At 45.7% G+C, this 11,498-nt stretch overlaps 1 pseudogene; it reads right to left on the bottom strand.

The window, feature by feature from the left end:
- Positions 1–782: 782 nt before the first annotated feature.
- On the bottom strand, positions 783–3,091 carry LOC119923201 (annotated as a pseudogene).
- Positions 3,092–11,498: the final 8,407 nt, after the last annotated feature.

Raw genomic sequence — 11,498 nt, 5'->3', positions numbered from 1 at the left:
AAAACTGATAGGGATGATTTCCAAAGACTGGGAGCCACTATAAGAACAAGGATCAGATAAGGAGCAGAACAAATGGGACAGATTGTAATATCAGCCCGAATCATATTAAATCACTAAAATTACAATTTAACTTATTCATTTATGTAAATGCTGAGGATGGATGTTAGAAGGTAAGAAAGAGAGGGGGAGTGTGGGAGGGTGGAGATGGGAGGGAGTGGGACGTGGGAGTTAGAGGATGGGGTTGAGAGGTGCTCAACCTTTCGTTTGCCCTCTCCGTGATAACCAGTGACCTCATTGCTACAGGAGCAAGGACTAACAATAATAATAATAACAAAAATAATGGTACTTGTTAAGTGTTTATTATGTGCCTTGCAATGCTGTATGCCCTGGGGTAGATAAAAGTTAATCAGGTTGGACACAGTAATTTAGCTCAGACACGGAGGGAGATTTGCAAAAAAAACCCCACTGTATCTGGGGTTGGTTACTGGTTTCGACACCGACCCGTTGAGTCAACCTAGGTTTGTTCTTATTAGGCAGAAGAAAAGTCTAAACTCTCCACTGAGTGGACCAGGGAAAAGGGCTGAGGTAGCAGGGGGACCTGTCTAGCAAAGGGATTTCCAGGATGGTGGGTGTGGGGATTCACAGATGGGTGGAGAACTGCCAGGTCGTGGTTGTCAGGAAGCAGATGAAGTCTTAGGATAATGTACAGGCACCGAGTCTCTGTGATCGACTTTTTGCGACTCCTGCAGATTTTCCTGTGGCATTTTCTTGCAGGTGAGCTCTCATTTCCTGGAGGAAAACCCAATCCGGTGCACCAGGACCCTGAATGCCTGCTTGACCTGCTTGTTCCGCAGGGTATAAATGAAGGGGTTCATCATGGGGACCACAGACGTGGTGAGCACCGCCACCCCCTTTGTCAATTCCACCCTGTCCTTGGCGGACATTTTGATGTACATGAAGATGCAACTGCCATATGTGATGGAGATCACGACCATGTGGGAAGAACAGGTGAAAAATGCCTTTCTCCTCTGCTGGGCAGAGGGCAGCCTCAGGATGGCGCGGACGATGGCCGAGTAGGACGCAGTCATTAGCACCAAGGTAACGAGGAGCATCCCCAAGGACAAGAGGAAAGCCATCAGCTCCAGGAAGAGCGAGTTTGTTCAGGAAAGCCCCAACATTGGGGAGAAATTGTAGAGAAAATGATTGAGGATGTTGGAGTCGCAGAAGTCTAGCTGGGTGGCCATCACAACCGGTGGGAACACGATCAGATAACTGGAGAGAAAAGAACAGAGGACCAGCAAGGAGCATACGCCCCGGCTCATGACTGTCGTGTAGTGCAGGGGCCTGCAGATGGCAACATAGCGGTCGTAGGACATGGCGGCCAGGAGGAAGAACTCCGTCATCACCAGGAAGATGGTGAAGAACAGCTGAGTGAAGCAGTTGGAAAAGGAAATGGTTCTGTCTCCGGTGACAATGGTGAACAGGAATCTGGAAATACAGGCGGATGTGAAGGCGATCTCCAGCAAGGGGAAACTGTGCAGGAAGAAGTACATAGGGGTGCGGAGGCGGGAGTACAGCAGGGTTGGAGTGACGATGGTCATGTTTCCGGCGATGTTCACTGCATAAGTGAGAAAGAGGACAAGGAAGATCAGAGCCTGCAGATGAGGGTTATCTGTGAGCCCCATGAGGATGAAATCTGTCACCACCGTGCCATTTCCCGTGACTGGGTGGTGGAGTCAGCCAAATCTACCGAAGCAATGGGAGAGATGGGTGAGCTGAGGGCAGGTACAGGAACAGCCTAAGACGGGGAGAAGAGCCCATGGACCAACCAACAAGCGATTTCCCCTCCCCTGGACGGTCAGTGGTTCAGGCTCCGGTTGCCACACGACCCAACCATGCATACTGTGCTTAGTACAGTGCTAGGCGCTTAGTACAGTGCTCCGCACACAGTGCACTTAATAAATACGATTGAATGAATACTGTGGTCAGAGGGGCTTGGTAGGAAACTGTCCCCAGGTCCACTCCAGCCGATCCACCAGAGTCTTTTGGACACCCGTTTTACCCCTCTCTTCTAGATCAGCTGTTCACCCCTGGTCCTTTCCCTGCCAAGAGTACAAGTGATCTCACTGTCCCTTGAAAGCTACCCGTTCTTCTGGCAGCCTCATTCTCTCTGGCTCCCACCTCTCAGTTTATTTCTCACTGTTTCGACTGCCTGCTTCTGCCCTTCTGTCTGCGTCTGCTAGGATCTCTTAGTCACTTTCAGCGGCCATGATTTATGCCGCCTGGAGAGGGGGAGGGGGGCCTCTAAGAAAACGGGCCAAAGAAGTGAACCACTATCTTCCATTACCTCTCTCCTCCTTCCTCCTTCTCCTTCTCTTTTTCCTTCTTCTCCTTTCTCATTTACCTCCTCTTCCTTCTCATTTTACTCCTCTCATTGCACTTTCTCCTGTACCTCCGCTTCCCTTTTCTTCATCTCTTCCTCCTCTTTCTTCTCCTCTAACTTCCTGTTCTCCTCTTTCCCCTTGCCTTTTTCCTCCCATTATACCTCTTCTTCCTCTTCCTCCCTTCTTCTTTGTTCTTTATTCCTTCTTCCCCCTCCTCCTGCTGCTCCTAGTCACACACCCTCTCCACTTCTCTGGTGTCCTTTTCTATTTAGCAGCAGTTATACACAGTTCAGGAATCATCCTGTGTAATGGATAAATCAGTTACAGCATTAACAAAGCACACCCTATATGCTAAGCAACTCCGGAGGTACTGAGGTAGATTCGAATGGTCAGATCGGACCCAATTTCCGTCCCTCAGGAGGCTCACAGTCTATCTTATCTTCATTTTTTAGAGGACGAAGCTGAGATTCAGAGTGGTGAAGTGTTTGCCCAGGGTCCCCCTATAGGCCAGAGGGGGAATATTGACTAGAAGCCAGGTCTCCTGACTCCCAGGCCCGTGCTGTTTTCACTAGGTTGCTTTGCCTCCTGCCGAAGAGTAAAGACAGCCCCATCACTGGCAAGATATGATGACTGACCTGACCGGACAGCTTCTCTAACAGGGAGCCCGGGATCACCAGGGTGGGGGTAAGATCTTCCTCCTGTTCCATGTGGAATGAATGGCACTCCCAACTGCAGCATCAGTACTGGCCCGTGATGTTCCTATGGCAACAACAGCATCTTCTTCTATATAAGTATACCCGTATCGAGAGAGAGAGAGAGAGAGAGAGAGAGAGAGAGAGAGAGAGAGAGAGAGAGAGATATGCTTCTGAGTAGGAGAAGCAGCATGATTTAGTGGAAAGAACCTGGGCACGAAAGTCCGAGCTCTCCCGAATGCTTTCCGGGTGCCCTTGGGCAAATCACTTCATTTCTCTGGGCTTCAGTTTCCTCAGCTGTAAAATGGAGATGCAATACTGTTTCCCCCTCCAATGTAGACTGTGTACCTCATATAGGAGACGGATTGTGTGCAACCTGAATAATTTGTATCTATCCTAGCGCTTAGAACAGTGCTTGACACGAAGTAAGTGACTAACAAATACCATATCAAAAGTAGAATATATCCTCATAGCCTCATTGGGGGAGTATGACTGGTTTCTTAGATTAACCAATGGAGAATCAGAGCCTTCAGCACACAGGTAGGGAGGACAGATTGGCAAGCTCAGTTAGTGTCTGGAGACTAAAAGCAGCCTGTCCAAGTGGAAAGTGCCCGGGCTTGGGAGCCGGAGAACCTGGGTTGTAATTCTGACTTCACCGCTCCTCTGCCGTGTGACCCTGGGCAAGTCACTTCATTTCCCTGTGCCTCATTTACCCCCTCTGAGGGACTGAGAGTCCTATGTAGGATAGGAACTGTATCCAACGTGATTATCTTGTAACTACACCAGCATTTAGCCACATGTTAGCTAGGTGACCTTGGACAAATCACTTTAATTCTCCTATGTATCAGTCTCCAGATCTGTAAAATGGGGATTAAATCATATGCCCTCCTTACATAGACTGTAAGCTCCATGTGGCAAGGACTATACCCAACCCGATTATTCCTTCATTCATTCATTCAGTCGTATTTATTGAGCATTTACTATGTGAAGAGCACTGTACTAAGCACTTGCAAAATACAACTCAGCCACAAAGCGAGACAATCCCTGCCCACAATGGGCTCACAGTCTAGAAGCGGAGATATGAGCATCAAAACAAGTAAAAAGGCATCAGTAGCATCAATATAAATAAATCGAATTATAGATATATACACATTATGAATATAAATTAATAGAATTATAAACAGGTACAACTATATGCAAGTGATGCAGCGGGGGAGAAGGGGCTAGAGCAAAAGGAGCGAGTCGGGGTGATGAGGAGGGGAGGGGGAGCTGAGGAAAAGGGGGGCTTAGTCTAAAATTAGCTTGTATCCACCACAGCACAAAGCTCAGTAGATGGCACAAATTAAGTGCATAACCAATACCTTAAAAAAAGTGCTCACTGGCCTCTGGAAGTATTCAGCCTCCTCCTAGCTGGGTCTATAAAAACATGCATAACCGCAGAGGTGGTGAAAAAGTGCTGAAGAGGCAATTTAATAAATCATTCGATCTGTAGTATTTATTGAACTCCTAAGTTGTGCAGAGATGTGTGCTATGATCTTTAAGAGACTACTGTAGGCTATCAAAACATAAACCCTCGCCTCAGTCTAGAGGGGGGAAACAGACAATAAAGTTATAGACAAGGTAGAAGGAAACGTAAGTGCTTAAGTAATAGGGTATGTAAAAAAATCAATCAGTGGTATTTATTACCATCATCATCATCAATCGTATTTATTGAGCACTTACTGTGTGCAGAGCACTGTACTAAGCGCTAGGGAAGTACAAGTTGGCAACATATAGAGACAGTCCCTACCCAATAGTGGGCTCACAATCTAAAAGGGGGAGACAGAGAACAAAACCAAACATACTAACAAAATAAATAAATAGACTAGATATGTACAAGTAAAATAAATAAATAAATAAATAGAGTAATATTTATAGTAATATTTATTGAGTGCTTATTATATGCAGAGCAGTGTACTAAGGCCTGGGTAGAGAATACAATACGACAAAATTAGCGGACAAGTTCCCTGATAATACCAAGTTTAAACAAAGAGAGTTAGTAGGTGTGATCTGGAGAGAAGAGATATGAACGGGGAAACGTTCTTTGTAATGATGACGATGATGATGATGGTATTTGTTAAGCGCTTACTGTATGTGAAGCACTATTCTAAACGCTGGGGTAGATACAAGGTCATTAGGTTTTCCCACGTGGGACTCACAGTCTTAATCCCCATTGTACAGATGAGGTAACTGAGGCACTGAGAAGTTAAGTGGCTTGCCCAAGGTCACACAGCAGACAGGTGGCAGAGCGGGGATTAGTACCCACGTCCTTTGACTCTCAGGTGCATGCTCTTTCCCCTAAGCCACGCTGCTTCTCAGCGTGGGATGGGATGAGATTTCAGAAAGATTTTGAAGATGGGGAGAGCAGAGGCCTGGTGGGGTTATCAATCAATCAATCAATAAATCGTATTCATTGAGTGTTTACTGAGTTCAGAGCACTGAACTACACACTTGAGTAAATATAACAGAGCTGATAGACCCGATCCCTGCTTACAGTCTATAAGGGGAGACAGACTTGAATATAACAAAAGAAATGATGGATATGGACGTAGGTGCTGTGGAATCAATGAAGGGTTAATAAAAGGAGCAAATCCAACTGTAAGGGTGACACAGAAGGGAGTGAATTGAACGGGGAGGAAGTTTCTGACAGGAGGAATGGAAAGAGCTAGGGTCTGGATGGCTGTTACAGTCTCCCTTCCCTGCTCAGGTATCGGAAATGGTATTTGTTAAGTGCTTACTGTGTGTCGAACGCTCTTCTATGTGCTGGGGTAGACACAAGTGATTAGGTTGGACACGGTCCTTGTCCCACATGGAGCTCGCCGTCCAAGTAGGAGGGAGAACAGAAGAACAGAGGCACAGAAAAGCAAAGTGGATTGCCCAAGTTCACAAAGCAGACAAGTGGAGGAGCTGAAATTAGAACTCAGGCCCTCTGACTTTTAGACTGTGAGCCCACTGTTGGGTAGGGACTGTCTCTATGTGATGCCAATTTGTACTTCCCAAGCGCTTAGTACAGTGCTCTGCACATAGTAAGCGCTCAATAAATACGATTGATTGATTGACTTCCAGGCCCGTGATTTATCCCTGAGGCCATGCTGCTTCTCACTCCTCGACTTTCCTGACTTCATCCTTCACCCCTCCTTCTCACCAACATTGATGCAAGATGATATTGTCATATCTAATTGCTGTACATGTTTCCTATTACTGTCTTCCATCCACAGGGAATCGGGCTTACTACATTTCAGGTAGCAGTAAGAAATTATGTGTGATCAATCAATCAGTCAGTTAATCAAGGGTGTTTATTGAGCACTTTTTATGTGCAGAGCTCTGTACTAAATGCTTACGAGAGTTCAATACAATAGTCCAATGAGCTGGGAGTGAACTCTCAAAGTCAAAGAAGGAACATGGCCTTGCTAGTAGAACATGGGCCTGGGAGTCAGAGGACTTGCGTTCTAATCCTGACTCTGCCACTCATCAGCTGGGTGACCTGGCCCTAGCCCTAAAGTTTTTCACCCTAACCTGAATACTGGCCCTAACCCTAAAGTTAACAATAAACCAAACCTTAACCTTAACCCTAACATTAGCTCTAATTTTAACCTATCCTATCCCGGGGCCCAAGCATATACCTAATGCTAACACTAACTCTAGCCCAACTGTGATTCCTAACCATAACACAAAATTGTACCATCAGCCAAACCCCAACCCTATCCCTATTTCTACACCTAATCCTAAAACAAACCACAGGCCTAGCCCAAACACTAACTATAACTCTAGCCCCAAGAATTTAGTACAGAGCTCTGCACATAAAAAGTGCTCAATAAACACCCTAGTCATAGATCTAACCATAACCTTAACCGTAAAACTAACACTAGCCCTAACACTACTGCTAGCCCTAGCCCTAACACTAACCCAAACCCTAACCCTAACCCCAATCCTATCCATAAGCCTAACTCTAGCGCAGTCCTAACCCCAATCTTAATGCTATCTCTACCCCTGTTAATAATGCTAGACATTGTCCTGGCCCTATCCCCAGTACAGACAATAAGCCCAACAGTATACCTAACCCAAAACCTAACCCTAGCTCTCACCCTAACCTTATCCCTAACCCTAGGCCCAAACCTAGACCCAGCCCAATTGAAAATCCTAACCATAATATGAAACCTCACCATAAGCCAAACCTCAACCCTGACCTTATTTCTACACCTTATGCAAAAGCTTGCTCTAGGCTTCTCCCTAACTTTGACCATTACCCTGGCTTTAGGCTAAGCATTAATTCTACTACTAATCGTAACACCAACTTTGAAACTATCCCTAGTGCTAACCCTAACCCTAACGTTAACCTTAACCCTAACTCTAATCTTGAATCTATCCTCAAACCTAACCCTAACCCTATCCATAACCCTCATCCTAGGCCTAAAACAAGGCCTGACACTGGCCCTAACCATTACACTAACCCTAAACTTCACCATAAGCTTAACCCTAACCCTAACCATAGGCCACGCCCTAACCCTTGCCCTATCCACAGCCCTCAGTCTACCCTAACCCTAACCACAACCCTAAATTTAACCCTATCTCTAATAAAAAGTTTAATACTAAACCTAGGGCAAATCCTAACCCTAACCCTAATGCTAGCCCTAAAGTCTAACACTAACCCGAACCCTAAGCCTAAATGTAATCCTATCCCTAGACCTAACATTAATCCTAACCCTAATCCTAATTCCAAATCGAGCCCTAACCCAAACTCAAACCCTAACCGTATGCCTATCTTACCCCTGCCCCTAGACCTAGCCTTGATGTTAACACTAATCTTATCCTTAACCCTAACCTTAGCCCTAGTGCTTAACACTAACCTTACCCATAAACTTAACCCCAACCCTACCATTATCCCAAAACCTAAACCTGACCGTAACCATAGCTCTAGGCCTAGCTCAAACCTTAACTTTTGGACAATTCTTAACCCTAAACCTAGACAATACCCTAGCCATAACCCTTACTCTAGCCCAAAGACTAGTCCTAATATTCTAGTTTGTCCTTCCTGGTAGAGCGTTGGAATTCTCAGCTCAATTCTTTAACCAGGTTCTTTTGTCCTCTGATTTTTGTTTCCTTCCTTGCTCTGGCTACTTCCAGAGTTAGCACTTTTTCTGCTTCCTGACCTTTTGGAATACTGCACTGCTTTCTTCCTTGATGACATTTTTATTCTCCGTCCACATTTTCTCTGGTTCCTCGTCTGTGAGATTAAACATCTCAAATCTATTTTATTACATGATCCTTAAATACAGGGGGAATATCTGTCACGTCCTATTTGGGCAGCTGTAGGGCATGATCTGTTCCTTATCAGCTCCAGGCCATGTTTCCGTGGCCAAAATAGAACTCCTCCACCTCTTGATATAAATAATATAGTCTATTTGATTTTTACATAGTCCATCTGGTAACGTCCACGTGTACAGTCACTGTTTAGGTTGGATAAAGTAGACGTTGGCGATAAAGAAGTCAATAAATCGGTCCCCGGCTTGATTCTGATTTACAAGGCCATATTTACTAACAACCTTCATTTCCATTCCATTATCAACTTTTGCATTTCAGTCCCCAGTGATGACCTTGCTTACACATCTTGCTTACTGCTTGTATCAATCTCTCTCTGCACTTCATCGTAAAACCTACCTATTTCTTTTTGTTCTGCTTCTTCTGTTGGGGCCTGAAGTATTTTCATACTGAATGGTTCTCCTCTGAATCTAACAAACAGCTATCTGTCATTGACAGCATTATAACCGATAACTGTTTTAGAGATTTTCTTTGTCACAATCACCGCTAAGCCATTTCTTCTCTTTTCAGCATAAGCAGAGTAGTAGAGGATGTGCTCAAAATGGCCAATACCCGTCCATTTCATCTTAGGATGTCGATCTTCAATCGGTCCATTCATTCTTGATTATTTCCAACTTTCCCTGGCTCATTCTCTGCAGGGTCCAACTTCCAATAATAAGGGTGTCTTTACAGCTTCAGATTCTCTTTTCTTGTATGTCAAATGAGAGGATATGTTAAAATCCCACCTCAGTATGTGGACGGTTCAGTGCCTGGACTGGTGGTCATTACCTGAGCCTTCCTGGGAAGGAAGGGGATTAAAGATGTCTGACTCAGAGTAAGCTGTGGTCTCTAGCGAGCCCTCTCCCTAAAGCTAACCCTAACCTTGGCATAACATTAACCCTAAGCCTAACCTCAAGCCTAACCCTAACCCTATCCATAACTTTAACTGTAACTCTAACTTAACACTAAACTTAACCCCAGCACTAACCTAGACACTAACACTAACCCTAATCCTAGAGAAGCCCTAACCAAATCTCTAGCCCTAATCATTATCCTAGGCCTAACTCTAAACCAAACCCTAACCCAAACCCTATATCTAGGCCCAAAATTAATCCTAAATCTAACCTTAAGACATTGCTCTAGCCTGGGTGCTAAACTTAATCCTAACCATAATTCCATAACTACAGCCATAATCAAACAGCCATAACCCAAAACCTAACCATAACCCTAACAGTAATGATAAATTCATCTGATTTCATTTATTGAGCACTTACTATGTGAAGAGCACTATATTGAGGGCTTAAGAGAATACATACAATATAATAATGAACAGACACATTCCCTGTCCTCAATAAGCTTTCTGTCTAGAGGAGGAAACAGGCATTAATAAGAATAAATGAATTACACATACGTACATAAGTGCTGTGGGACTGGGAGGGGGGAGTCATTCATTCAATCATATTTATTGACCTCTCAATGTGTGCAGAGCACTGTACTAGTCACTTCCCTTCTCTCCTTCTACAGCCCAGCCTGCACACTCCGCTCCTTGGCCGCTAACCTTTACACAGTGCCTCGTTCTCGCCTATCTCACCGTCATTCATTCTTTCATTCAATCGTATTTATTGAGCGCTTACTGTGTGCAGAGCACTGTACTAAGCGCTGGGGAAGTACAAGTTGGCAACATATAGAGACGGTCCCTTCCCAACAACGGGCTCACAGTCTAGAAGGGGGAGACAGACAACAAAACAAAACATGTGGACAGGTGTCAAGTCGTCGGAACTAATAGAATTAAGGCTAGATGCACATCACTAACAAAATAACTAGAATAGTAAATATGTGCAAGTAAAATCAATAGAGTAACAAATCTGTACAAACATATGCAGGTGCTGTGGGGAATAGAAGGAGGTAGGGCGGGGGGATGGGGAGGAGGAGAGGAAAAAGGGGGCTCAATCTGGGAAGGCCTCTTGGAGGAGGTGAGCTCTCAGTAGGGCTTTGAAGGGAGGATGAGAGCAAGCTTGGCGGATTTGTGGAAGTGAGGGCATTCCAGGCCAGGAGGAGGACATGGGCCGGGGGTCAATGGCGGGACAGGCGAGAACGAGGTACGGTGAGAAGGTTAGCTGCAGAGGAGCAGAGGGTGCGGGCTGGGCTGTAGAAGGAGAAAAGGGAGGTGAGCTAGGAGGGGGCGAGGTGATGGAGAGCCTTGAAGCCGAGAGTGAGGAGTTTTTGCCTGATGCATAGGTTGATTGGTAGTCACTGGAGATTTTTGAGGAGGGGAGTGACATACCCAGACCGTTTCTGTAGAAAGAAAATCCGGGTAGCAGAGTAAGTATAGACTGAAACGAAGAGAGACAGGAGGATGGGAGATCACAGAGGAGGCTGATGCAGTAATCCAGTCGAGATAGGATGAGAGATTGTACCAACAAGGTAACAGTTTGGACGGAGAGGAAAGGGCGGATCTTGGTGATGTTGTGAAGGTGAGACCTGCGGGTTTTGCTGAAGGATTGGATGTGTGGGGTGAACGAGAGAGCGGAGTCGAGGATGACACCAAGGTTGCGGGCTTGTGAGACGGGACGGATTGTAGTGCTCTCAACAGTTACGGGAAAGTCAGGGAGAGGACAGGGTTTGGGAGGGAAGATACGGAGTTCAGTATTGGACATATTGAGTTTTAGATGGCGGGCAGACATCCAGATGGAAATGTCCTGAAGGCAGAAGGAGACGCGAGCCTGAAGGGAGGGAGAGGGAGCAGGGGCAGGGATGTAGATTTGGGTGTCATCAGCGTAGAGATGATAGTAGAAGCCGTGGGAGCAAATGAGTTCACCAAGAGAGTGAGTGTAGATTGAGAACAGAAGGGGGCCAAGAACTGACTCTTGAGGCACCACTACAGTAAGGGGATGGGAGGGGGAGGATGAGCCCGCAAAGTGGACCGAAAATGAATGGCCTGAGAGATAAGAGGAGAACCAGCAGAAGACGGAGTCTGCGACCCCTTGCCTGGAATGTCCACCTTCCTCAAACCTGCCAAAATAGCACTATTCCCCCTTCAAAGCTCTACTGAATGCTCATCTCCTTCAGAAGGCCTTCCCAGACT

Source organism: Tachyglossus aculeatus, unplaced genomic scaffold, assembly GCF_015852505.1.
Source record: "Tachyglossus aculeatus isolate mTacAcu1 unplaced genomic scaffold, mTacAcu1.pri scaffold_154_arrow_ctg1, whole genome shotgun sequence".
Taxonomy (NCBI): domain Eukaryota; kingdom Metazoa; phylum Chordata; class Mammalia; order Monotremata; family Tachyglossidae; genus Tachyglossus; species Tachyglossus aculeatus.
The sequence above is the reverse complement of the archived record's forward strand: the minus strand, read 5'-3'. Positions and strand labels throughout refer to the sequence as shown.